The sequence below is a fragment of the Cervus canadensis genome, chromosome 6 (genome assembly GCF_019320065.1).
Source record: "Cervus canadensis isolate Bull #8, Minnesota chromosome 6, ASM1932006v1, whole genome shotgun sequence".
Classification (NCBI taxonomy): domain Eukaryota; kingdom Metazoa; phylum Chordata; class Mammalia; order Artiodactyla; family Cervidae; genus Cervus; species Cervus canadensis.
This window is the reverse complement of record NC_057391.1, coordinates 84,593,641-84,620,410: the sequence shown is the minus strand read 5'-3', so window position 1 is coordinate 84,620,410 and position 26,770 is coordinate 84,593,641. Positions and strand designations below refer to the sequence as shown.

Below are 26,770 nucleotides of genomic sequence, written 5' to 3'. Positions count from 1 at the left end.
GAGTTGAAGCTGAATAATATGGCTCAATAAAGAAAATAATTTATCTGCAATAAGGGGCATCTGATGTAAGATGAGCAGTTTCTATTGAAGGTGTATTTAAAATAGGACCATTTTACAGACCTTTGAAGTTTAGAGAAACCGTTCAAGAAGGAAGAGATCAATATGGCTAGAAAAAGGAGGATGCATTTCATGAATGAGACAGAAATTGATCTGGATCTTTTAGAGAATATAAAAAAGGAGGCTGCCCTTTGAGTGGGGCAAGCAGTGTGAGCAAGGTTATCAAGGGAAGAATGCATCTAGCATATCCCAGGGATCCCGTGAACTCGGTCACATGGCTGAATAAGGTTGGATACAATAAGGTGGAATAATAAGCAAGTTCAAATGATAATATAAACCAAGGAAGTACTTCCAGTTATAGATGGCAGACAAATGATTAAAAGATGTACACAAGAAAACTAAAAGCACCAATAAGAAAATGGACAAAGACGGAAGTGATAGCACTGTGTAATTTAGCCATCAATCAGATGTTGCTTTCCTTTTAACTTCCCCCAGTCTATTTTTAGCATGTTTCAGTGTTCTGCAAAATTTACTTTGATAATTCAAGATGTCTCTGATTTTTAAATATGCACACAAGAGATATTCTTTTCTAAGCCAATAAAAATGTTTTCATGGAACAAAGCGAGAAATATAAGGTGGAGTTGTTATGCAGTACTGTGCAGCCAGCATTCAGAACCTGCCGATTATTACCCTGAGAACAGCGGAGAGCCCCGAACAATGGTAAGATGGTAGCAAAGTGGTAAAGTGGTACTTAAGGTGGCAGATCAGACAACAGCGCACAAAATTGGTCGGTGTGGCAAACGATTGGAGGCTGAAAGACAGGCAGCAAAATACAATAGTCTAGATATAAAAGGATAAAGGCTTTGTGAGGAGAAAGGAACAGGGCTGCAAGCAAATGGACACAGTATAAAGAATCTTCTAAGAAGGATTCCACAGGACTTGAGGAGGAAGGAACAGGAGAACTAGAGAATAATGGTGAAGTCTCAAGGAGAATGGTGGATGTTTTCAGAGCTAATTGACGGGGAGAGTGAGCATAGGACTGACTTTGTAGGCAGTCAGACCCAGGGCCCATCCAAGCCTCCCATTTATACTACGGGGCTCTCTATGTCTCTGAGTCTCAGCCTCTTTGATCTGTTCAGAGAACTTGGCTCTATGGATAACTGTGTTAGACATGACATATTTAACAGCTGTTTAGTAGATACTTCATCACTATTATTATTAGCAGGTGGAGAAAGTAGATGAGTTACTTTGTGTGTAAGAGAAGAAATTCACTCATGAGTATGATTTTCAGGATTTTTAAGAAACTGATAGGTTAACAATATCAGGACTTCAAATCTTACAGGGACAGCTTTGGGGATAATTATGGAATGATGCAGATTACAGCGTTATACCTACATCTGAAAAGGCATCCTTACCATGACGCTTTCTGTAGATCATTAGTGAGCACAAACACCACCATGGCAAAATGGTACTCTAAACTGCCAAGTGCTCCAAAAGTCCCAGTTGCCCAGAAAACTTACCCTTTTCTATTTTGACCCCACTGCAATACCTAATTGGGATGGCTCTCACTGTGTGTGTGTGTGTGTATGTGTGTGTGTGTGTGTGCGCACTGTGGCATAGTAAGAGGTTGTGGCATGACGCCATCACAGAGAGCAATCACTCGTTCACCGTGACCTCTGAGGTTACACGTCATTCATTCTGAACCCTGAATTTGAGGCAGTTGTGTTTCAGAAGACAGAGAGGAGACGGGGAGGGGAAGAGGGGCATTGAGAAAGAAAGGGAGGGGATTGGAGAGGTTGAGAGAAGAGTAGTGGAAGGGAAAAAAAAAATCACGGCAGGAGGTGGGGGGAGGGAAGGGAAGATGTTTCCCAGTGACTTGCCTAGATGGTAGCCGCCCTCTGGTGTGAAAATTCATCTGTAGTCACTTCCTTGCATTGCAAATGGAGAGGAAGCTCACTTTTTTTTTTCTTTTTGAACACCAGTAATGTACTAGACAGACTTCCCTGGTGGCTCAGACAGTAAAGCGTCTGTCTACAACGCGGGAGACCCAGCTTCGATCCCTGGGTTGGGAAGATCTCCTGGAGAAGGAAATGGCAACCCACTCCAGTACTCTTGCCTGGAAAATCCCATGAACAGAGGAGCCTGGTAGACCATGCAGTCCATGGGGTTGCAAAGAGTCGGACACGACTGAGCGACTTCACTTCTTCAATGTACTAGACACTGTGATATATATTTACCTCCTCCAGGTCATTTAACATTACTTGTGCACACTGAATGATTCTTGGTAGGTGCTCAAGTTAAAATAAAATGAACACAGACCACCTGAAGTACGAGCTGTCTTCTCTGCCTGGAAGGCCTTTCTTGTAACCACAGATGTCTCTCCCTTCATGTCAACTCAAACGGCCCTTCCGCAAGAAGACCTCCCGGACCACCACCTGTCCTGTTCTTTCCCTCCTTACTCAGTTTCTTTATCTTTAGAATGCTTTTTTGTTTTTCATACCTGGTGTATGTTTATTGTCTATTGTCTGTCTCTCCCACTCGGTGAGAGCTTCAGGAGCTCAGGGCTTGGTCTGGTGTTTGCTCCCCATCTCCCCAATATTCTGAATATTACCGGGCACAGAATAAGTTTCTAAACTCCTACTGAAAGAAATATACCTAACTCCCAAAGATACTAAGAATCTGTCCTCAACTTTTGGAAAACAACGTTTCCGAAACAGTCCCCGTCCCTAGATCAGACAGTGTCACCCAGGAAACCAAGAAATGGCCAGAGGTTGTTCCTGGGGGTCCATGCTGACTGCGCCAGACCTGCTGCCCTGCATCCACTGGAGGGCTGAGCAAAGCGGTAGCCAGGACCACATGCCAGCTTTCATTCTGCCCTATGGGCCCCTAAGCAACAGGGGTCCCACCCTTTTTCCTTTCTTTTCCTAGACTTCACACAATTGGCATTTGCTCCAAAGACCCCCATCCTCGGCTTGATAACAAATAACCGATTACCTAATTTGAGGTAATGTAGACTCTGATCAAGGCTAATGAAGACACGGGGGCTGAAACCCTGTTTGCCGCACACAGAACAATCAGGGAAGATTAATCACCTTCTAACCAGCACTTCTGTGTTCTGGCTCCAAGCAGCCGGAGAGAGGCATCCATCACCTCATCCAAGCAACACCAAATGTGGCCGCAGCCCATCCATCAGGGAAGCAGTGACCAACGGCCCAGGGGTGGGGGGAGGAGGGTGGCAAACAAACCGCAAGGGTGTTCAGATGAATATGGAGACTAACACCCACGCGGTGATGCAGAGCAGTGCAGAGTGCTGAGAAAGTTAGGGAATGACAGCGTCTGCAGTCAGATATGCGCTCCCAAGAACGTAGCGGAGGTTACCTGGCTTCTGACATCTTAGCAACCGTACCCTGGAACTGTTCTACTTGGATATAATCTCTTAGAAGACAGAAGCAGTGTTTCTTCCAGCTGCATGTTTCAGAAATGACAGTACCCAACACACATAAGTGCCCAGTAAGTGAGGAATCAGGGAGCACTTATTAAATTCCTATGTGTACACAGTACATTGTACTCACTAGGGTTCTTTGGTTTTGATCCCCTTCTTCCAAAAGCTTGCAGGAAACCTGAACAGGAACCGCAGTGAGGTGTCTGGGTCCCTCCTTCTAAATCCCCATGAAAATGTATTACAAGATTCTTTACCCAGAATATGTAGGACTTGACCTATTCTGGGTTCACAGTATTTCTGGAGTTTAGATTCCTTAAATACCAAAAAGCATCTTAAAAGAAAAAATTAAACCCCCAAGACTCTACATAACATATACCTTTGCACAGCTGCAGTTCAATGTCCTGAACGGCTAATGTCTGCCAAACACGCCAAGAATCAAGAACAGCTGGGATCACTGCATCCTTACCTCCTTGCCCGCATCTTCAATCAACTAGCCCTACATCCCCTACAGCACAAACTGGGCAGACACTGAAGATGCGATCTTACACATTCTTTACAAATATTCAAACAAATGGGCGATCGTGTTTAAAACAAAGACCTTAAAAAGAGTTCTACTGTGTGATGGTTCCCAGGTTTAGGCACAGGAACGAGGCCAGTTTTCTAATTATTCACATAGCCCTGCATTTCTGAATTAAGAAATCATTGTCTGTGCCACCTCTTAGGGTGCTTATCACATCCAATCTGGCATTAGAGCCAATTATGCACTCCCATCCTCTCCACTAGATTGTAAACTCTTGAAGCTCAGGCTGAATCACGCTCATCCATAGATCCCCTGAAGTGCCCAGTGCTTTCCAAGTGAATAGAGGCACTTAATAAACATCAGCAGAATTGAATTTTTTTTTCAAGAGATCATACATCAAAAGAAGTAAAATGAAATTAATTTAATTGAAGCTTATTAAAATGCACTTTCTCCTCTCCTTCCCCTGCACAGGATATTCAAGCCAGCATAAGAGCATCTTTGAGATCGAAACTAAAGACTATTATTGTTCTTCAAGTCCTTTTGCTGTATCTAGGTGACAGGGTGGTGGTTAGGGCCAAGAAGACTTGCATTTGCAATAAAAAAATGTCCCATAACAAGGTGGGTGATGCTGAGCAAATGCTTTAATATCATAGAACCTCAGTTTCCGCGCCCCCCCCCACCATCAGCTCACAGTTTGGTTGCAGAAACTGTAAATGGGATCACATATATACCAAGTGTCCAGTGTAGTTCTGGATCACAATGAGCATACATCTATAAGAGTTACCAGACACAATTTATAGCTAGAATTAAGTTCCACCGTAGTTAAGAGGCGGGGTGAGGTGTTAGTCGCTCAGCCGTGTTGGACTCTGTGACCCCATGGACTATAGCCCGCCAGGCTCCTCTGTCCATGGGATTCTCCAGGCAAGAATACTGGAGTGGGTTGCTATTTGCTTCTCCAGGGGATCTTCCCAACCCAGGGATCGAACCCCGGTCTCCTGTATTGCAGGCAGATTCTTTACCACTGAGCCAACAGGGAAGCCCGAATCTAAACTTTATACTACTAAATAACACAATGTAAGATTATATACCTAAAAACTCAATATTAAAAAAAGGACTCTAAGACTCCAGAATTTAAAGAGTATTTACTATTATATTCAATTGGTTATGAACTGACAGGGATGCAGAGAACTCTGTGTGTGTGTGTGTGTGTGTGTGTGTGTGTGTAGGAAGGATTTTTTAAGTAGAGTTTGGTTCAATGATGTGTTTATACAGAAATCCCTGCCATTTGGAAAATGTGGTTAGAGGTTGTTTCCATGGTCATGTCCTTGTATACTAAAAGGATTAAATGGCTTACTTTACCCAAGATAAAAAATAAAAACCAAATAAATAAAACAAAATTTTAAAAACTGTTTTTCAGTGCTCCCTGATGAATGGCCTACTTCTCTACTTGACCTAACTCAGATCTCCCCCTTGCTATTCAGGTTCACCACCTACCACCCTCAATATATTTCCTTCGGAAGCTTGCAGCTACCTCTGGCTTTACCCACATTCAACCCTCCTCCCTTTGTTCTGCATGGGGCACTGCTCCTCTGACCACATCACCCATCCCTGCGTTTCCCTTCCTCAGTCCTTGCCTCTTCTGAAACTATGCTCCATCAGCCATTTTCTCACTCCTAAATTTTCAGCTATGTCCTTCCTCGCTGCTAGGTTCATAATAGATTTTTTTTCAGATTAAACTACAACCTCCCCTTTGACCTATTTCACCCTCTGGCTACTGCGCAGTCTGGTCTTCCCTCACTGCTCAACTTCAGGACATCCCCTTCATCCTCCCCCTCCTGTTCTCACCACTTTACCGTCCCTGTTCTCACCCTCTGATTAAAGTGAGCTCCCACCTGCCTCACCCAGGAGGCATTTTCAGCAGTTGTCTTCCTAGAACTCTCAGGACAGGATTCTGATGTTTAGGATTTGACACTAAGGATTACTTCCTCCTTTGTCAAACGCTGCTGCTGACCTCCATTTCACTGAGATGCTCTTTCAAATCTTCCTTCCCTGAATTCATCAAAGGCACTGCTTCCTTTCAAGCACAGGCCAGGTACTCTCCTTAAGTTTCATCTAAACTGTAATCAAATGTCCCTTCCTCACAGAGGAGCTTCTCATGGGCCCAAGTGGTAAAGAACCTGCCTGCCAATGCAGGAGACATAAGAGATGTGGGTTCAGTCCCTGGGCGAGGATGATCCCCTGGAGAAGGGCATAGCAACCCACTCCAGTATTCTTGCCTGGAGAATCCCATGGACAGAGGAGCCTGGTGGGCTACAGTCCATAGGATCACACAGAGTCGGAAGTCTTCCCCAACCACATTATCCCTCATCCGGCACATTCTCTCCTCATCTTGCTTTGTCTTCTGAGCACTAATCATTATCTTCACCTTATGATACACATTTATTTACAAATTTTCTAAAAGCAAGTTAGACATCAGGTGATTGAAAAGGACATGCAATCCTTAAACTTACCCTACAGAGTGAAATAACATATGTGCAGATAATAAGAGCACTTGGCTTTTCCTGAGCCCTTGATAAGTTCCAGGTGTCAGAATAGGCATCTTGTATATGGGTCCTCATCTCACGCTCTAGACCAGATGTCCTTCTGCAGAAGTTTGCTATCAGTGAGAAGGAACTCAGGGTCAAGGGAGGTAACTGACCACCACCGAGGGGCGAAGGTAGGACTTGAACCAGAGCACTCTTCAAAACGCTTATCTCGATGTTATTGACGCAAAGTCAATGAGAGCAGAGGTTTGTTCTAATAGATCAGAGAAGCAAAATATTTTTCCAGCTCTGGTAGACACACAAAGCCTTTACTGAGTGAGGAGTTAAAAACTAAGCTCGTCTTGAAAGACAAACAGGATTTTAGTAAGTGGAGGAAAGATGGGGAGACAGATGTTTGATCATCAGCTCTAATTCCAGAGAGCCAGGGCAAGAGTGCTCAGTAACCTGGAAGCACCTGGACATTTTAATCACTCCTGAGCTAGAGAAAGATAATTTTTATTCTGAACCAATTTATCCTTCTGGAGGCAAATAGTGAGGCACTAATAAACTCCATGAACAACACAATGAACAGGTTTATTGGACCACATTTAAGAGTCTAAGGCAGGGAGGAGAAAAATCTAAGTCAGTATCAGAAAAATCAGGATGAATATTTGTAGTACATATTAATCTGTTGATTCACTTATTCACTCTGCATTTATTTATCAGGATCCTACCCTCTATAAAGAATAGTGAGAGAAAGGACTATGAATAAAAAGCTGTCCAAAGGGAGCCCAAACTCCTATAGGAATTAAACAAGTAAAGGGCCGATAGTATAAAATGATCATAATGATAGAATTATTATCATAGAATTGAAGCCATCTAGGATCTCAGAAATTGAAGAGATCGCTTCTTTTGATGTACAAAGAAGAAGTAAGGGAAGGGGATGGGATCAGAGAAAAAACATTTCTCCCATAAGGGCTTCTTTTTTCTTTTTTTTTTTCCTTATTGCTTTGTTTTACTTTTAACTTTCTATTATATTAGCAAACCCTTTTATTATAAGAAGTGCCCAAAGGATTCCCTTTGATGGTTAAGGACTCCTGTTGTCTTGATTCTTTATCACAGAAGTCGATTTGCTGTGTATCGTGGCAAGCTGGGCTTCCCAGGTGGTGCTAGTGGTAAAGAACCTGCCCGCCAATGCAGGAGGTGTAGAAGATGCTGGTTTGATCCCTAGGTTAGGAAGATCCCCTGGAGGAAGGGATGGCAACCCACTCCAATATTCTTGCCTGGAGAACCCCAAGGACAGAGGAGCCTGGAGGGCTACAGTCCATGGGTTTGCAAAGAGTCGGACATGACTAAAGCAACTTAGCATGCACGTGGTGGCAAGCTAGCTTCACCAGATACTGAGAGCAAACGTCCACAGACCAGCTTCCGGGAGCTTCTGTGGAGAGAAGTTCCAGTCCCTTTCATCCTTTTCCTGCAGCCCATCATTTAATACTCAAAGCCACAGCCCCCTCTTAACAGATAACCTTGCATACAAACTGCATTTCCCTCAACATGCATGTGGCATAGAACGTGTAGGTTACACCAACTTCCGTGACAATTTTCTTCAGTAACCTTCGGGGTATTATGGCTGACCCTAGTCCTATATGGCACCTGAACATTTCTGGTCAGAGTGACTCTTCCCATCTCCCCTCCAAGCCAGCTGGATAACTTCGTTAACCCCGACACCTTTCAGCAGGACTGGTGGAATCTAAGCCCCACAGCAGAATCTAGCATACCTATATGTAGGTACCTCAGGAAGGACTGTTGCTGAAGCTCCAATACTTTGGCCACCTAATACAAAGAGCCAACTCATTGGAAAAGACCCCAAGGCTGGGGAAAACTGAAGGCAAGAGGAGAAGGGGGCGGCAGAGGAGGAGACAGGTTAGAGAGCATCACCGACTCAACAGACATGAAGTTGAGCTAACTCCGGGAGATAGCAGGGTGTGCTATCTGAGCAGTCTGGTGTGCTGCAGTCCATGAGGTCGCAGAGTCAGACACGACTTAGCAAACGAACAGCAACACCTTAGGAAGCGGGGAGGTTGGGGAATGAGAGGGTACGAAGGATGAGTTTCATCTAAGATGAGTTTCTCTAGGTGGATGAGGCTGCCGTATATTAAGTCATGACCGTACAACATGACGACAGGGCCAGATGCGTATCAGGGCTGGAGAACTAGAGAAGTCCTGGGACGAAGCGTGGATGAGCACACACTGGTGGCCCGTGGGGTGATCCTCACTAGGGAGACAGTGATCATCAGAACCACCCCCGGATGCACTCCATTTATGGAGTCGGCTGCTCCTGACTCTGTTCCTAACAGAGCTTGACCCTAACCTTGAGTGTCAGGCACAGAAAGTGACAGAGACAGTGGTCGGCCATCCATTCCTTTCACGAATATGTGAGGGGTACCATGCTAAGGGCCAGATGTATCATAAGAAGCGAGACAGATGGAACGTCTATCATGGAGGTCACTGTCGGCCCGAGTCTTTTCTCCTTTCTCCACGTGTGGCTCCGGAGTGAATCCGATGCCTCTTCTGTCGTTTGCTCTGTATGTCTGCTCTCCGTACAGCCCATTACTGCATGCACAGCACCTCCCTTGTCCTTACAGACTTGGGAGTCTGGGCTGGAGCAGGGAGGACTTGGGGAGGGGGGAAGAAAGAACCACTCTTCATTATAGAAGGCTGAAGTCATTTGCTCAGGGTCATTGAATCAGACAACGCTGAACAAACAAAACAAATCCTCGAATTCCCCAGATTAGGTTAGCCCCTTCCACCGTTCACACCTACAGAAACTTGATTCTGCTTTCTGGAGCATCCAATACTCTTGGAACTGTTTATGGAAGACCTATGATCTCCAGTCAATTTCAGGCACTACTAGAGCTGACACCGTGCCTATTGTGCTCACCGTGACGGCCCCTACGTATGTATGCTCTCGGCGTGAAGTAGGTAGGCAAGAATATGTGCTGAATTTATTTTAAATTTGCAGGCACTCCTACTAGCTATCTATTAAAAGGAGTTTCCCAAACTTAAAAAACATTTCCCTCACACAAGATGCTTGAGCCTGGACATCCCATATCACAACCAAAAGGGCCTGGCACCCAAGGCAGATTTTAGAGAGATGGGGCTCTAAACCAAAACAAAAATATATATGAGCCAGAAGTGCAGATACAGTAGGTGTGTGATCTTGATAGGAACCAGGGTGGACTAGGAGGTCTTGGGTGTGTAGTACTAACACAAAGATTGCCTCCCTAGTACACAAAGCTGTTTCTACTCAATTGCTGTCGCTTCACAAGCGCGTCTCGACTTGTGGCTGCTGCATTAGCCAGACTTCTACATCCAGAGAGAGCAAGCAACGGGCACAAGGGAGCACGGGTGAGGTGAGAAGGAGGAAGGCGTTTGCTTGGAAAATCACTAGCAGCCAGAGCGGAGAAGGCAACGGCACCCTACTCCAGTACTCTTGCCTGGAAAATCCCATGGACGGGGGAGCCTGGTGGGCTGCCGTCTATGGGGTCTCACAGAGTTGGACACGACCGAAGTGACTTAGCAGCAGCAGCAGCAGTCAGAGATGACCACCTTTTCTCCTCTGGGCCCAGACACTGAGGAAAGAGGTGATGGTACCCTTTAAGAGGAAGGGGTAGACATCAATGAGATACGGAGGACAGAGCGACCATTCCCACTAGAGATCCAGAAATCCTGAGGTTTGGAGAGGATTTACATCCTGCCCAGAGAAGCCAAGAGAACCAGAACGAGACGGCTGTCTGCTGCAGGATGCCATCTCCTCGCGTTGGACCCCTGTGCTTAAATGTGTTTCTGCAGCCGGCAGGGCAAGGCAAGGCCTCACTCCTTTGGACAGAACGCAGAGCCTCTCCTCTGGGTCACGATTCCAAGTGCCAATCATCTGGGGATGAGCTAGACTTTGAGACTGAAATTAAAGACAGAGGAGGTAAGCCTTAGAATAAAAACAAGGGACATTCTTCTCTGATCTCTCTTTGTCTGGACGCAGAATTCTAGTCATGCTTAAAGGATCTTAAGGCAGAGGTAGCCTCGGGAAGTCCTGGAGGGACCCCATGAGGATAAGCGTGGCCTGTGGGCCCTCTCTGAACACCCACAGCTAGTAGTCAGAGTGCCTCCCCACCTACAATTCCAAATCTATCAGGAGCATCTTAACTTCTGCAGCCTGACTCAGCTGTGGTATACAGAATCGAGGAAAGGGGCCATTGCCCACACCCGGGTTGTTGCTGGTAAGATGGAAACAATGGAGAAGGGGATTCTCAGGGGCCAGGGGAGGTCCACAGCCCTTGGCCACAGGGAGGGTTTCACTTCTCAGCTCACAACAGTGAGTGATGGTGCCAACATCACTGATTCTGACCAACTGGACTTTCATACCCCGTCATGGAGAAAAACCTGTGACTCAGTAAAGTATGACTAGCTTATATGTTGCAAATTTCATGAGAGCAAAGATTTTTCTTGTCTGGTTTCCCATTTTATCTCTAGTGCCAAATACAGTACCTGCTACACAACAGGAATTTTAATACTAGTGGATGAACAAACTAATCACTGAATCTTACATTTTGCTTTGTATACCAATAAAATATTTATGAACGAATGCATTAAAATGAACACCCATTTAGAGACACAGAAGTCATGTGAGGTGGCTAGTTAGAGATTTTTTTATTTACCTATTTAGAAATATTGGTAAATTCTCTAACTACTAAACTAGTAAGGGACAAACAGAGTTAGTTTAATGAAGATCCTGACCTAGTATTTTATAGTCAACAAGGTGGTTGGCAAAATCTAACATGAATGGAAATGCATTCAGCATTTCAGGAACAAAAGCTTCTTTAGAAGAAGTTAATAATGCCTTTGAGAGCACTGCCCACCCACACAGGAAGTGGAGTGGGCAGTTGCTGGGATTGTGTTTTTGTTTCAGTGGGTACTGAATACCAACATGTTATAAGTAACTTGGGTACACATAGAATTAGGCAAAAACTGGTCTGCTATAAGTCCTGTCACTCCAACAAAGCAAAGAAAACCAGCTCATAGATACATCAAGAAGGCAAGAATAAATTCACCACTGTTATGATCCAAGGAGTTTTTGGTAAGCTAGTATTTACCTCATGTGATATGGAGATTTTTGTTTGTTTGTCTACCTCCTCTAAAATAATATTTTAATTTGGGAAGAATTCACAAGCATTGGTGGGCTTTAAAACAGTTAAGGAATCCTTACTGACCTGCTGGACATTTGATTATACATAGTCTTACTGTGCATGCTCAGTCATGTCTGATTCTGTGACCCCACAGGCTATAGCCAACCAGGTTCCTCTGTCCATGAGATTTGCCCAGCAAGAATACTGGAGTGGGTCGCCATTTCCTTCTACAGGGATCTTCTTCACCCAGGGATCAAACCCGTGCCTCCCGCATTGCAGGCATTGCATGACCACTAAGCCATCAGAGAAGCCACATATTCTTATTAGATGAACTTAATGCAGGCAAAGCTGGAAATTCCCTGAACTAACTCTTTACCACTGCAGCCACCCTGCCCCCCTACCCCACCATACACACACATACAGACTGTGTTTCCCCACCACCTTCAAATACAGGAAGACAGGCAGAGAATGTCGGACCACAATTGGTGTCAAAACCATCCCTATGAATTTCTGCTTGAAAATGCTGAGGAAATACGCTTACCAGAGGTTAAATGAGTATGATGATAGTTAAACTGCAACAAGACTGTTCTGTCTACAGTTCGAGGAAAAATAAAATGTTGAAAATAGCAAGCAGTCTTTAAATAATTAAACCAGGAGCTCATCCACTCTTGTATAATCAATTCTTCAGTAGCCTGGAAAGCTGGAGAGAGTCAGGATCTAAATCCCCATGAAGCAAAGACCATGACTGTTGGTCTGTCTGCACAGACTCTGAATGCGGGTGGTCACCTGGAGCAACTCACCTGCTCTCTGGGATCCCCTTCTCTAAATCGTGGGTGAATGACTCACCCTTCTTACAGGGTTATGTGGGGAACACAGAATCTTCAAAAGCCCTCCTATAGCTGGTAGGAAAACAGCTCACACTCAGCTTAGCACTCAAAATCTCCCCAATTCCGGCTCCACCTGTGTCCTTAGTGACAATGCTATGCTCAAGGCTACAAACTCCTGTCACTCCCCTCACTCACTGAGGGTCTCAAGCTTCTTTGCATTCCCCCCCCCGCCCTCCGCCTGCCTCTCTCCTTTCTTCTCCTGCTAGCCTAGCCATCCCTGCAGACTCGACTTGCCTGGGTCCTGTCGGCCCCGCCATCCCCCTTACACAGCCCGTCAGCATTCTCCCCAGTCACCTGTGCGGCAGTCACTGCACATGCAACCTTTCAGCTGTCTCTTTACCTTTCTCGCTAGACTTGAGGCTCCTTAAGGGACTGAGCACAATTTCAGCATCCTCAGTACCCAGCACCTTGCTTAGTATACAGTAGACATTCGGAAGTGAGTAGATAAATAAATGATGTCCATAGCCAAACCCTTTAAGGAACCTTTCTGATTCACAAACTATTACCTTACACTCTGGTCTTTTCCTGGAAAATTACTCCCTGACAGAAGGAATGACAAGTTAACAAATAAAGTCCTTGCATGGTATGGAAATGGGTAAATTCAGAGAATTTAGGTCAAATGATGGATTCATTTTGTTGGATTTGGATTAATGCTATTTTCCCATTCCACTGCTCCCTTCCCACCCCACCCCTCTTTGATGTCAACCTGTTTAAATCATTGTCCACTCTCTATTTTGTCTCCACTAATATTAAAATGTAAAGAAGAGAAGCATATATAGGGTGTGTGTGGGTCCCAGAACAATGTCAGGAGTGTTTACTTTCCACTGGTACATACAGATGACAAACTTGGTTTAGCACAGTGTCGGTCTCTTATTTGACTTGCTTTGTAGGAAGAAAGACTCATTGCAAATATATATATAGCCTGTTGAGATAATATGCTGATGAGATAACTGAGCTAGTTCCAACTATTGATGCTCCTTCCCAAAATGCATTGAATGCAATTCCTAAAAAAAAAAAAAAGTTGAAAAAGGAGTATCTAAAATTTTCCAATGGGTTTAATTATCTTGGTTATAAACAGATATAATGATGCCGAAAACCCAAATGGAACACACCTAACTGGCACAATCCCCTTAATCAGCCTCTTACTAGGCTTTTTTTCTGGACTAACATCTAGGGGAAAGGAAAAAGAAAGCAAAGAAATCCAAGCATTAGACCCACAGGACTAAAGCACCACCTAGTGGGAAAAATGAAAAAACAACTGCTTTTACACTGGCTCTCCTTTTTAAACTCAACAGACAAAAATGTTTTCTTGGACCGCCAGTCTCTCGGTGTCTAGTGAATTTACAAATTCTTCCCTTTTGAATTTATGCTAAAAATTAATTTCAGACTTGTAAAGAAAGAACAAACAACAACTTCTTTTATTATCCCTCAAACCTGTTAACACAAACACTCAGGGCCTCGACGTAAATAGAGATGTGTGGGTTGTACACCATCTGTGTGTGATGTGTTTGCCAAGTACCCTCTTATAGCAACTAGCTAGCATCGCCACAATCAGAGTACCTGGCCATCTATTTCTTCTCTGGACTTTGTCTGAGGCCCCTCTCTGGGAAGGTGGTGAAACCAAAGTTCTGTTTTCTACCTCAGCATGTGGAAAGACAATATGGTATAGACATTAAGAGCATGAGCTCCTAAGAGACAAACCTGGATTTGATTTGCAACTTCCTACTTTCTAGCTTTGAGGCTTATGGACCAGACATCTCAATTCTTGTATCTGTTTTCTTCATTGTTAGAAATGGAGAAATAATAATGTCTACTTGCTGGGGTAATAATATCTAACTGACAGACTGTTATAAAAATCAACCATAAGAACATAACCTAGCAATCCACAAAGATTTTTTAAAAGTTTTCTCATTCTACTTATCAGCTTATTCTAATTTCAATCTAAATGTTTCAGTGATACAAAACAAAATCCATGGAGTGTAACTGCACTAAGATGAAATAGTAATCTCTTTTTGGACTATGCAATTCTTTATAATATCTTTCATAAAGAAAGAAAGCTGAGCACGAAAGAACTGATGCTTTTGAACTATGGTGTTGGAAAAGACTCTTGAGAGTCCCTTGGACTGCAAGGAAATCCAACCAGTCCATCCTAAAGGAAATCAGTCCTGAATAGTCATTGAAAGGACTGATGCTGAAGCTCAAATACTTTGGCCACCTGATGCGAAGAACTGACTCATTGGAAAAATCCCTGATGTTGGGAAAGATTGAAGGCAGGAGGAGAAGGGGATAACAGAGGAGATGGGTGGATGGCATCACCGACTGGATGGGCATGAGTTTCAGTAAGCTCCATAAGTTTCAGTAAGGGGGATGGTAATGGACAGGGAGGCCTGGCGTGCTGCAGTCCATGGGGTCGCAATTGAACTGAACTGATTATATGTTAACAAACAACTTTTAGGGTTTTGTTATCAAAAAACCCTAGGTATGAATTATACACCAACGAGTACTAGATAAGCTCCTGCAGAAGTCACGTGTAAAATGCAGATATGACTCAAATGCTGGTTGGCTGGCTGGTTGGTTGCTTGATTGCTTTTATGGCACAAAAATCACTCAGAACCAAGCAAGAGAGGACAAAAGTATTCCCAAGTCATCATGCACAAATTCACAGCCAAGATGCTCCCTAAATTTTATTTTCCCTAATTGAATTTAGAAATTTCCTTGAATCAATCAAACATTCTACTGTAACATAGGCTAAAAATAAAACATATAAATGGATCTAGCTAAATGAAGGATAGAAAGAACTGATATTATAAATTCTGAAGGCCTATTTGTGTTTTTCAATTTGTTGAATACTGAGAATAGTTGTTTTTTTGTTTGTTTTTCTGTTTTTTCCCCAATAATATGCTTACATCAGGGCCTTTAAGGAAACTGTATATTTGATCTGGAGGGAAAAGGAATCATTTCTCACATTCCTTAAAAGAAAATGTGACAACTCAAGAATATATTGTTAGCTCATCTTATTTGTTGGTTTTTTCATTCTTTTGCAAAAGAAGCCTTCACTGAATTGCAAGGCAAAAGAGAGTGAACCAACCACAGGCATTTATAACAAAGAGACAGATGGTTGAACTGGTCACCTGTCTGCAGAAATTATTCATGGAGAGGAAAAAGAACAGCAGAGAACAAATAATTCTTATGTGTGTGTATGTTTTCTAATAACCTCAAACTACCCTTTCTGTTTCAAAGATGAATCTTAATCAGAGTAGTGGGGAAAAAAATGAGGAAAAGGCCAGAATTGCTACTACCATCCTCACTGGAGATGGATGATACGAAATCCTCCCATTTGATCATGATGGATGGTCACTCCTCCCTACTCGGGAAAATGAGTCACCTCCCCCACAAAGCACCTCCCTCCAGCCTCCTTGAGGAGAAGGAGGGCTCGCTCCTGTCCAAACCTGACAACCAGATTTAATGGTGTGTGGAAGGAAGGCGCCCCTGGGGTGCAGCATCACGTTGACTCAGAAGCGGTAAGTGAATTCAGCTTGGTCCCTGGACTTCCAGTAAAAACAACCAAAATATATATATATATGTGTGTATATATATATGTGTGTGTGTATATATATATGTGTGTGTATATATATATTTTCTTTTTCAATATTCCTTTGGCTATATTTTCAATCCAGATCTGCATGGAAGATTACCATTTCTTTTTTCTGGGATTTATCTTTTTTCTGTCCAGGTGGCTCTCAAAACCAGTATCGCTAAGAATGGTGTCACTTTCAGATACTGATAATTTCCCCCTTAGTCTCATGAGGAACGAGTGTGAAGCAATACTTGATGAGCACTTAGAACATTCATACTTAATAAGGGTCCTAAGTATGTAAAGAGAAGAGAGCTTTCTCAGAGATAAGCAGAGGGGAACAATGAGGGAACAGGAGAGACCCAAACAGGTTACAACTGTAATGATTAGGTCCTCAAATCTCTTTCTAGCAGACATCACTCTATGCCACCCAATTTGAAGACCAATAAGATGTTCAGATCCAATGCAGACATCAGACTCTAAACCCCAGGAGCTTCCTTTTCAACATCATTTGGGGGCGGGGGATGCAGAAAAACCTAAATTGGTAAACTCACAGTAATTGTGATTTTTTTTTTTTTTTAACACAATGAGTCTGTAATTCTTAAATCAGGAGGTAGGTGCATGAGCATTTGTTATTTTGTATACTTTACACACATTAACGTATTATAAATATCATTTGCATGTGCTCAACAGTTAAGAAAAACATGAAAAGTATTTTAAAAAGAAATGAAAAAGTAAACTACAGTCTTCAGAAATTATGGTAAAAAGCTAACATTTTAAAGTAAGGATGTGGGTACAAGGGTGTTGAATATTTTCTGCTTTTTCCATATGCTTGAAATTTTTTATAATTTTAAAATTAAATTGGGTTAAAAAAAAAAATCACAGGCTGCTGCTTTTCACCTAAATTAGTTTTAGGTGAGAAGATGTAACAGTGTTGATTCTTTTAGGAATGAGTTTCTAATTTCTCAAAGGGAGACAGTTTCCATCTTGAGCTCCTGAAATACTGAATAACCCTTTCTTCTACGGATATCTAAATGATTTACAAAACAGTGGTAGGTCTTATTTCTCAAAAAGTAAAATAAAATCACAGAGAATATGAGCAACCTTGGGCTGTCCTGCTTTAGTTACTTGTCAGAACCTAAACTTTCTAAGCCAAAGAACCAGAAAATCACAGGATTAAGACAGAAGCAAATAGTAGCTGGCCTTGCACCACCTCCTCAGGGGTGGTACATGACCATGATTTATCAGTTTTTCCCACCTAATCCTGTCATCAACACAACTGTTTTTGGTTTTGTTTTGTTTTTTTTTTTTTGTCCTTAAAAAAGGACAAAAAAAAAAAAGCTTCTTTTTGAAAGACAATTCCAGGCGTGTAATGTTGTTGAATTTTACCCAACATCTACCTTGGAGGTTTCTCTTCAACACTATCTGGTTCAAAATTGGGAAAGGAGTACTTCAAGGCTGTATATTATCACTCTGCTTATTTAATTTAAATGCGGAGTACATCATTTGAAATGCCAGGCTGGGGGGATCACAAGCTGGAATCCAGAATGCCAGGAGAAATATCAACAACCTCAGATATGCAAATGATACCACTCTAATGGCAGAAATCAAAGGGGAATTAAAGAGCCTCTTGATGAAAGTGAAAGAGGACAGTGAAAATGCTGGTTTAAAACTCAACATTCAAAAAAAGAAACTAAGATCATGGCATCCAGTCCCATCACTTCATGGCAAATAGATGGGGAAACAATGGAAACAGTGACAGGCTTTCTTTTCTTGGGCTCCAAAATCACTCCAGAAGGTGATTGTAGCCATGAAATTAAAAGAAGCTTGCTCTTTGGAAGGAAAGCTATGACTAATCTGGACAGCGTATTAAAAAGCAGAGACATCACTCTGCCAACAAAGGTCCATATAGACAGAGTTATGGTTCTTCCAGTAGTCATGTATGGATGTGAGAGGTGGACCATAAAGAAGACTGAGAATTGAAGAACTGATGCTTTGACCTGTGGTGCTGGAGAATTCTTGAGAGTCCCTTGGACTGCAAAGAGATCCAACCAGTCAATCCTAAAGGAAATCATTCCTGAATATTCACTGGAAGGACTGAAGCTGAAGCTGAAGCTCCAATACTTTGGTCACCTGATGTGAAGAGCTGACTTCATTGGAAAAGACACTGATGCTTGGAAAGACTGAAGGCAGGAAGAGAAGAGGGCAGCAAAGGATGAGATGGTTAGATAACATCACCTACTCACATAACATGAGTTTGAACATGTCTAACTAACTCCGGGAGACAGTGGAAACAGTGTCAGACTTTATTTTTTGGGCTCCAAATTCACTGCAGATGGTGACTGCAGCCATGAAATTAAAAGATGCTTACTCCTTGGAAGGTAAGTTATGACCAACCTAGATAGCATATTAAAAAGCAGAGACATTACTTTGCCAACAAAGGTCTGTCTGGTCAAGGCTATGGTTTTTCCAGTGGTCATGTATGGATGTGAGAGTTGGACTGTGAAGAAAGCTGAGCGCTGAAAAATTGATGCTTTTGAACTGTGGTGTTGGAGAAGACTCTTGAGAGTCCCTTGGACTGCAAGGAGATCCAACCAGTCCATCCTGAAGGAGATAAGTCCTAGGTATTCATTGGAAGGACTGATGTTGAAACTGAAACTCCAATACTTTGGCCACCTCATGCAAAGAGTTGACTCATTGGAAAAGACCCTGATGCTGGGAGGGATTGGGGGCAGGAGGAGAAGGGGATGACAGAGGATGAGATGGCTGGATGGTATCACCAACTCAATGGACACGAGTTTGAGTAAACTCTGGGAGTTGGTGATGGACAGGGAGGCCTGGCGTGCTGTGATTCATGGGGTCGCAAAGAGTCGGACATGACTGAGCGACTGAACTGAACTGAACTGAACTGAACTAACTCCGGGAGATAGTGAAGCACAGGGAAGCCTGATAAGCCGCAGTCCACGGAGTCTAAACAGTCAGACAGGACTTAGCGACTGAACAACAACAGCTGACAGAAAAGACAATCACCTGGGAACAAAATAAATGAAGCAAAGATGTAATGAAGACATGAAGCTCCATGTTTCAACGTGCACGGCCTGAACAAAACTGTTAGAACACACGTATGCATTACAGATGCCTTGATCAATCTCACACCAAATGGTGCACACCCCCCCACAAAAAACAGGAAAACCTAAATATTTGATGTACCTCATTTCTTTGCTACAAGAAATTTTTTTTAAACCAGAATTCTGTTAAGATTTTAAAAAAAAAGCATCAAAAGATTTCCCTGTAGCATGGGAGGTTTCTCAACCTTCTAAATGTTCAGACTGTGTCTTTTAAACAGGAAAATCTGCACACATTTCAATCTGAGGCAGGAAATGAGTTTTGAAAGCTTCAAGCATTTTAGTTTAGCAACAGGGAGCTTGGGGAGGATGCTGAGGGAGGAAGAGTCAGAGGCCTCTGGTATTTCTATTAGCAAGATTCCTGGAGCCTGGGCAGGCATAGAACTCAGCTGACCGCAATTCCGCCTGCATCAGGGGAAAAATGAACTTGGAATGAACTTGTTTCCAGCCATTCACAGCCCAGTGTACTAAAATTATAATTTAATCAGAGAGGCCATAACAGTTCATTTCATTAGAAATCATACAACAAATATGATCTAACAGTTTTTAAACCAATGTATCTCTGAAATACAATACTATTCACTGAGAGACAGAGAACAAGGTTTTAATACAAGAAGTGGATTCTTCTTAAAAAATCTTTAGCTGTAAATATAAAAACAAAGTTAAAGTCAAAAGCAATAATAATTAAAGCTCGTAAGATTACAAATCAGTCCTTGTAAGATTATAAATCAGTCCTGAATATTCATTGGAAGGACAAATGCTGAAGCTGAAACTCCAGTACTTTGGCCATCTGATGCAAAGAACTGACTCATTTGAAAAGACCCTGATGCTGGGAAAGATTGAAGGCAGGAGGAAAAGGGGACGACAGAGGATGAGATGGTTGGATGGCATCACCAACTCAATGGACATGAGTTTGAGCAAGCTCCAGGAGTTGGTGATGGACAGGGAGTCCTGGCATGCTGCAGTCCACAGGGTCGCAAAGAGTCGGACACAGCTGAGCACCTGAACTGAAGATTACAAATGGAGTAGATTTCTTAAATCCTTGCCATTTCACTAGTTCTTTGAATATTACATTTAGTTGCTTCTGTCTCTATGTAGCTTGTATTCCATTTTTCAGTTGTGGTTAACCCTAAAATTCTCACTGCCAGCACCACTTCATGCCATTTTGCCATGTACCCCAGCTGTTATAAGAACATTCTAAGAAGCTCCAATACTTTGGTCACCTTATGCAAAGAGCCACCTCATTGGAAAAGACCCTGATGCTGGGAAAGATTGAAGGCAGGAGGAGAAGAGGGCAGCAGAGGATGAGATGGGCAGATGCCATCACCGACTCAATGGACAAGAATCTGAGTAAACTCCGGGAGATTGTGAAGGTCGGGGAAGCCTGGTGTGCTGCAGTCCATGGGGTCGCAACAAGTCAGACAGGACTTAGCGACTGAACAACAACAAACGGCTTTCTTGTTTTTACTAGTTCTTCCAAAATTTTTTCATCAAATCCCCACTGTGTGTCACACTCTACTTGAAGGTCTGATTATTTCAGTGATAAATAAATGGATGTGGTATCTTACATATAGGGGCCTTACTACCTTCTTTCAATTCACTCCACACACTCTGTGAGGGGAATCTTTCTAAGACATTCTTTGCCCATAACACATATGAGCTCAAAAAGTCTACTGTTCCTATTCCTCCATAATCTCCTGCCTCCAGGAGCTCTTGATCGGACCTCATCCAGGCTGCCTCTCACCATCCTTTACCATCCCTCTATTCTGATCAGACTCTTCACTCCCTAAAGCCCCTGACTTTCCCCACCCCAACCCCTGCTCACCTTGTTCTTTCTATGTAACACTGAGCCTGAGCAGAACTGGGCCTATATTCTGATGAAAGAGAAATATATACATGGGACTCTGTGAAATAAAAAAAAGTACATCCAGATACGCTACTTACGCAGGCCCCCTTGAAATGGGTCTAGTTTTCAGTGAAGCTTAGGGAAGAAAAGAACAGAGGAGACAAACTATGAAATCCTCTACAAGAATAAAATGATTTTCTTCCAAGTGACAGAGAGTAACTTAGCACATATATTAAGTTGCTTTTACTCTTTGGGATACAATATAGTGATTTCTGCAGTGGGGTCATATACTTGCCTCTTTAAGTGCATAGATCTTCTTCTATCATCTCCCTTTCTTTACATCATGGACATCTATTACCTCTGCCTTTACTCCCCAGCCCCTTCCCTTCAGTCTAGTCAGCATATGTAAAGGAGAATGAGAACTCCTGGGACATGTTATTACACAAAACACCATTTAGAAAATATTGACTTAGGATCACTGGCTCGAGAACCAACAGTCAGGAGTCCTGGTTCCTATGCTCTGCTACTCGTTAGGAATGTAATCTTGGAAAAGCCAGCACTTCCTTTTGAATCTTATTTAATACATACATTAAAACAAGAAATAAATGCACTATTTATTTACAAATGAACAATTATTAAATCATTTATCCACAAATAATAATATGTTTTATAAATTAACAGTTTTGTGCCTTGCATGGCCCATGGCAGTAGCCTAATCCACATTCCATACTTTCAAAGTAAGCTGCTGGTTATCACTATTACCCTTAATTGGTATCCAATGCTTCCTACACTCATCAAAAATTTACTGAACATCTAAAAACTGTCAGGTTCCTCATAAAATACTGAGAATAGAAAGATAAATAAGGCATTTTGCATATTCTATAGAATTGACAGTTTACTAGTGAGCCAGAATAGTTAACAAACACTTGTGTGATAGGCACTATAATGGAGAAATATTTAGTGCAATGAAACAGTGAGGAAACTTCTCTTTATTCCAGTGGCTGACACTGTGCTAAGCAATGTAAATGGAAAGATAATCACACAGTCTGGATCCAAACTAGGAATACACATATATATACACACATACACAGAGATAGGTAAGCATGTTGCATAAACATGGAAACTGTGCACAAATGTTCATTCACAAGGCCCCATTCAACATATACAGATGAGCAAACTAAGGTAGACGAGTCAAACAGATAAACGGAGTTTGGACACATGTGGAGAAGAGTCTTCCCACCGGTGCTCAGGTTTATGAAAGTGAGTCCTAGAAAATCTGAAACAGAAAATAACGTTTGAACAAAAATCCGGAAAAGTCTTCACTGCCGTGGGATAGAGATGTGAGGTGATTAAACATAAACAACGAAGCTTATGAAGAAATACGAAGAAAGACTTACAAACAGCTCCTACTAGGTGAATGCTAACTAGCACAGCAGAGAACAGGAGAGCACTGGAGAGAAGACAGAGTGGTCAGAATTGAGGGTCAAAGCTCGGGTGGCCACAAAGAGGAACACGCTGAAGGCATCGCTAAGAGCAGGAGGCTATGGATTCGCAGTGCAGTCACTGCCAAATGCCTGACTTTCCCTAATTCATGAGGCAGCAGCCAAGAAGCCAAGTAGAGGGGCTTACTTGAACTTTGGGTGGTGTGGCCAGTTCACAGGGCAAGGGCTCTAGAGTATTGGCGGGGATGTCACTTAAATCAGCGACCAGGAACTGCAGGTGGTGTGCAAACGCAAGAGAAAGCTTTGACATTATGGAGGGCAGAAGGTCGAGTCAGGAGAGAAGTGAAAACTTAGGAAGAGGTAACAGCGAGAGAAATTCTCTTTGCTAGGTAGCCAGACATTTGAGGAAGCCAGGTTATTAGGAAAATCACAACATGAAAATTAAAGTCACCCAGGTTAATGCAAAGGGTGCAGGGAGATGAAGGCTATGAGCAAGGAGCTCAGTTCAGATCATCTTCACATCTGGAAGGTCAGGAGACGTTCATGATGAGGATGGGAGAAAATGGCATTAAAGACACGTGGACCTTAGAAGACAAGACACCACGGAACAGTGTTGGTGAACTGTGCCCCGACTCCAGGAATAAAAGGACTGAAGAAAACAGTCTCCATCTAGGGAGACTTCAAGGGATGTTATAGCAACGCAGTATATCCAGATTTTAGATAAGACATAGATGTTGAGATGGTAAGAGACTTTGTTCACATTAGGAAAACACCTGTGAAACAGCGGTGGGCCCAGGTGGTGGCAATTACTTAATCATCTGTGGTCTACTACTTACTTGGCATCACATATTTGTCATTAGAAATAAACACTACTTATATAAACACATTTCTATAATGCAAAGGCTGAGAAGTAAATAAATCACTTTTTCCTCTAACAGACTGACTGTAAAGAGAAAAATCATTTCCATGTGAGTACACTTTGAAAAGAATTTAAATCTCCATCATCTAAATAGTCTAACCAAATTATTTTTCTTTTTTTAATTTAAATTTATATATTTTTAATTGGAGGATAATCGCTTTACATTCTTGTGTAGGTTTCTGCCATATATCAGCATGAATCGGCCATGGGTATCCATATGTCCCCTCCCTCCCACCTCCCATCCCATCCTACCCCTCTAGGTTGTCACAGAGCACCGGATTTCCTTTGAACATGTGTGTTTTATTAATCTGAATCATGTTCTCAAGAACAACTAGAATCTGAAGTGCAAATTCTCCACATAATTATCCTCATTACTGCCAGTTCTTAAGATGACTGAAATCTATCTTTTGGATTCCCTCTCCACCAATCTTCCTCCCAGACACTATGCAGCCACACTTATCTATTTCCTTTCCTCAAATACTACCAGCTTCGTAGGTTCCAAAGAGCTAATGGCACTGCGGCATGATCAAAATCACCATGATTAAGATTTTGGTCTAATCTCCTAATGTTCACAGCTGAGTCCATTATGAAGGACCCCTGGGTAACTGGATAAATAAAATAATGTACCTGAGACATGGCTTCTCGTTCAATTAAACTCCAGTGGAGATCAATATGCAGCCATCTTCCCGCGGCAGGCAGTCATCAGCACATTACACCACTCAGAAGGTAAACTAGGACTCTATTGTTCTCTGGGGTTTTTTCTGTCCAGAATGAATACAGAATAAGAGATCGGCTATTGTTCTTCTACTACCTGGGCCTCGTGTTCAGAGTTAAAGAAGATCACTGTCAAACTTGGCCTGGGCTGATCTTAGAGCCTCAGGCTCAAAGGGTTTTGAATTGGGGAGAGATAACGACAGAGTCATCTACTGTAAATAGTCCATCATGAATGCTAAAATTAGGTTATACTTTGTTACTGTAGGTGAGGGGATCTAAAAATGAGTTAATTTCTGCAAAATTAAGATTATGTATTGAGATTCTGATAATGGTAGAGGCTGCAAAGATGGTGGTTTGGTTCCCTCAGTCCTTTAAATGACAAGACACAAAGATTCACCCTGGCTAGTAATTCTTCGTATTCCAGGAAAGAACCAAAAGTAGGACATGAGATTACTGAAGGTCACAGAATCCTTCAGCATGCTCTTGGAAGCCTGTACAAATATTTCCTTTAAAAGCTGGGATACTTACAGGAAAGGGAGTAGGTCCTCTGAAACTCCTTTAGGTTTTGGTTGAATTTTACAGACCCCAAATCAGGAATATGTTCAATATTTGAATAATTTTATCCCAGTAACCCTTCCACCCACATCCGTTCAACACACAGTCACCGTCTACTCAACAGGAAACTACAATCACCACCATAGGCAAATTGGTTCTCTGGAGAAGAGAATGAACACACAACAAAAGTGGTCCATAATCTACTCAGAATTCTACTTGTTTTATTCCCTGGTGACATTTTGCTTCAATGGAAGGTTCGCATTTTTAATTTAAGCTGCAATCCTGAACTTTTCAAAGACTATTTTTTTTAAGTCCGATACTCTGCCCTACATCTATTATTTCTAATTCTATAAGTAAAAGTGGGACTTTAGCAAGGTACATATTGTGAGGTTGTGCCACATTCATTTCCAAAGGCCACCCTGTTAGGAAGGAAAAAAACAGGATTTGAACCCACCACTCTCTCTCAAGTCCATGTTAATCTCCTTTACATGCTGAGTCCTGCTGTCTGTCAGTTCTGAACATAAATGCAGTGGGATTTGGGGAGAAGTGATCAATATGGATTAACATGGCCAGAAGAAACACAAGGAAGAGGTGAGACTTGGGCTTGGTGCTAAAATCTTTACAGGATTTGAAATCCAGGTCAAGAGGAGGGAAGTTTCTCAGAAGGGAGGAAGGAGAGTGGGAAGGGCATAATGACCACAGAATATGCTATGACAGGGAGGACACCGACCTTATTCGAGGACACAGTAAGCCAAGAACATGTAAGAAATAGGATCAAGAGACAAATGTTGAAAAGCAGATAAAGGAAGACACTGAAAACCAAGTGTGGGGTTTTTAACTACAACAAGAGGGGGCCATCGAAATTTTATGAGCAGAGGAGGGATAAGGCAAAGACGGTGTTCTGGGAAGATAAATCTGGAGCTGGTACAGAGGGTAGATTTCAGAAATAAAAGCAGGGAGGCTAGCAAGGCAGCGCTCAAAACCTGCCACAAGAAGCAACCAGAGAATTGGCCCTAACACACTCTGTGTTCCCCAGGCAATGCTCAGTACTATGGCTTCCAAAGAATTCCGGTGGAACATTTCTCCCTGCCTTTCTCTGCATCTGAAGAATCTGCCACCAAAGCATTCCATGTGACAAGCAATGCGGCTTGAGGAAATACAGCCACAGTCCAACATTACCTAGGAAACCAGATATGACTAAATGCAAAATGTTACCCTACGCTGGGAAATAGCTGTGAGATCTGGTTAGAGCCGTGTTTATTGTTCATTAAACTTTATATAATAGGAAAAAATGCTAAATGAACCCAAATGCAAATTAAAGTAAGTTCGATGTTGGAAAGATGTGTGATGTGTTGGGGGACTGGAATAACGCCTTTAATAACACTGAGGGTGCGTGTGGCTAAACTCGCTTGTTCTAATACGTTCTTTTCCACGTGTTCTGTCCTCGTGATTTTTCATGAGTCAGGGACAACAGGCATGTGTGATGATAGGTGTGTTGAGCTGCAGGCCCCTTGCCAAAGGTACCCTAATGCCAGGTCACTGATGTGAGTCTTAACTAGATGACCTGCTTGAGCGCTGGGAGTTTCAGGTAGGGAGAGGAGCTAGAAAGAGTGCTCTTAAGGAAAAATAAATCTCAGATGATGTTGCCCTCCCCAAATAATTGTTCAGAGATAAAATTATACCCCACATATTGAGTGTTCAGTTCAGATAAAAGGGACTTTCTGCCGAATATCCTGAAGAGGGGACAGATACCTGATCTGCAGCTCCCTAAGACTCAGAAACAAAGTTATTTGGATGGAAAAAAATATTTCAGAATCATTGGGAAAAAAACCTAAAAGAAATGTTTATTTATTCATAATGTCTATATATGCACAGGTACCTATTTGTATTTATATAAACACAGATTTGGTTTTACGCATATAAAGATATCTGGGTAAAATTGCAGCTTTACATGTAGTTGAGGACTGATTAGAAAAAGCATCCA

At 42.4% G+C, this 26,770-nt stretch overlaps 1 protein-coding gene across 12 annotated transcripts in view; it reads right to left on the bottom strand.

Annotated features, from left to right (window-relative positions):
* NRXN3 (neurexin 3) overlaps positions 1-26,770 on the bottom strand; it is a 1,769,272-nt gene that overhangs the window by 858,245 nt on the left and 884,257 nt on the right. The window lies entirely within an intron of this gene.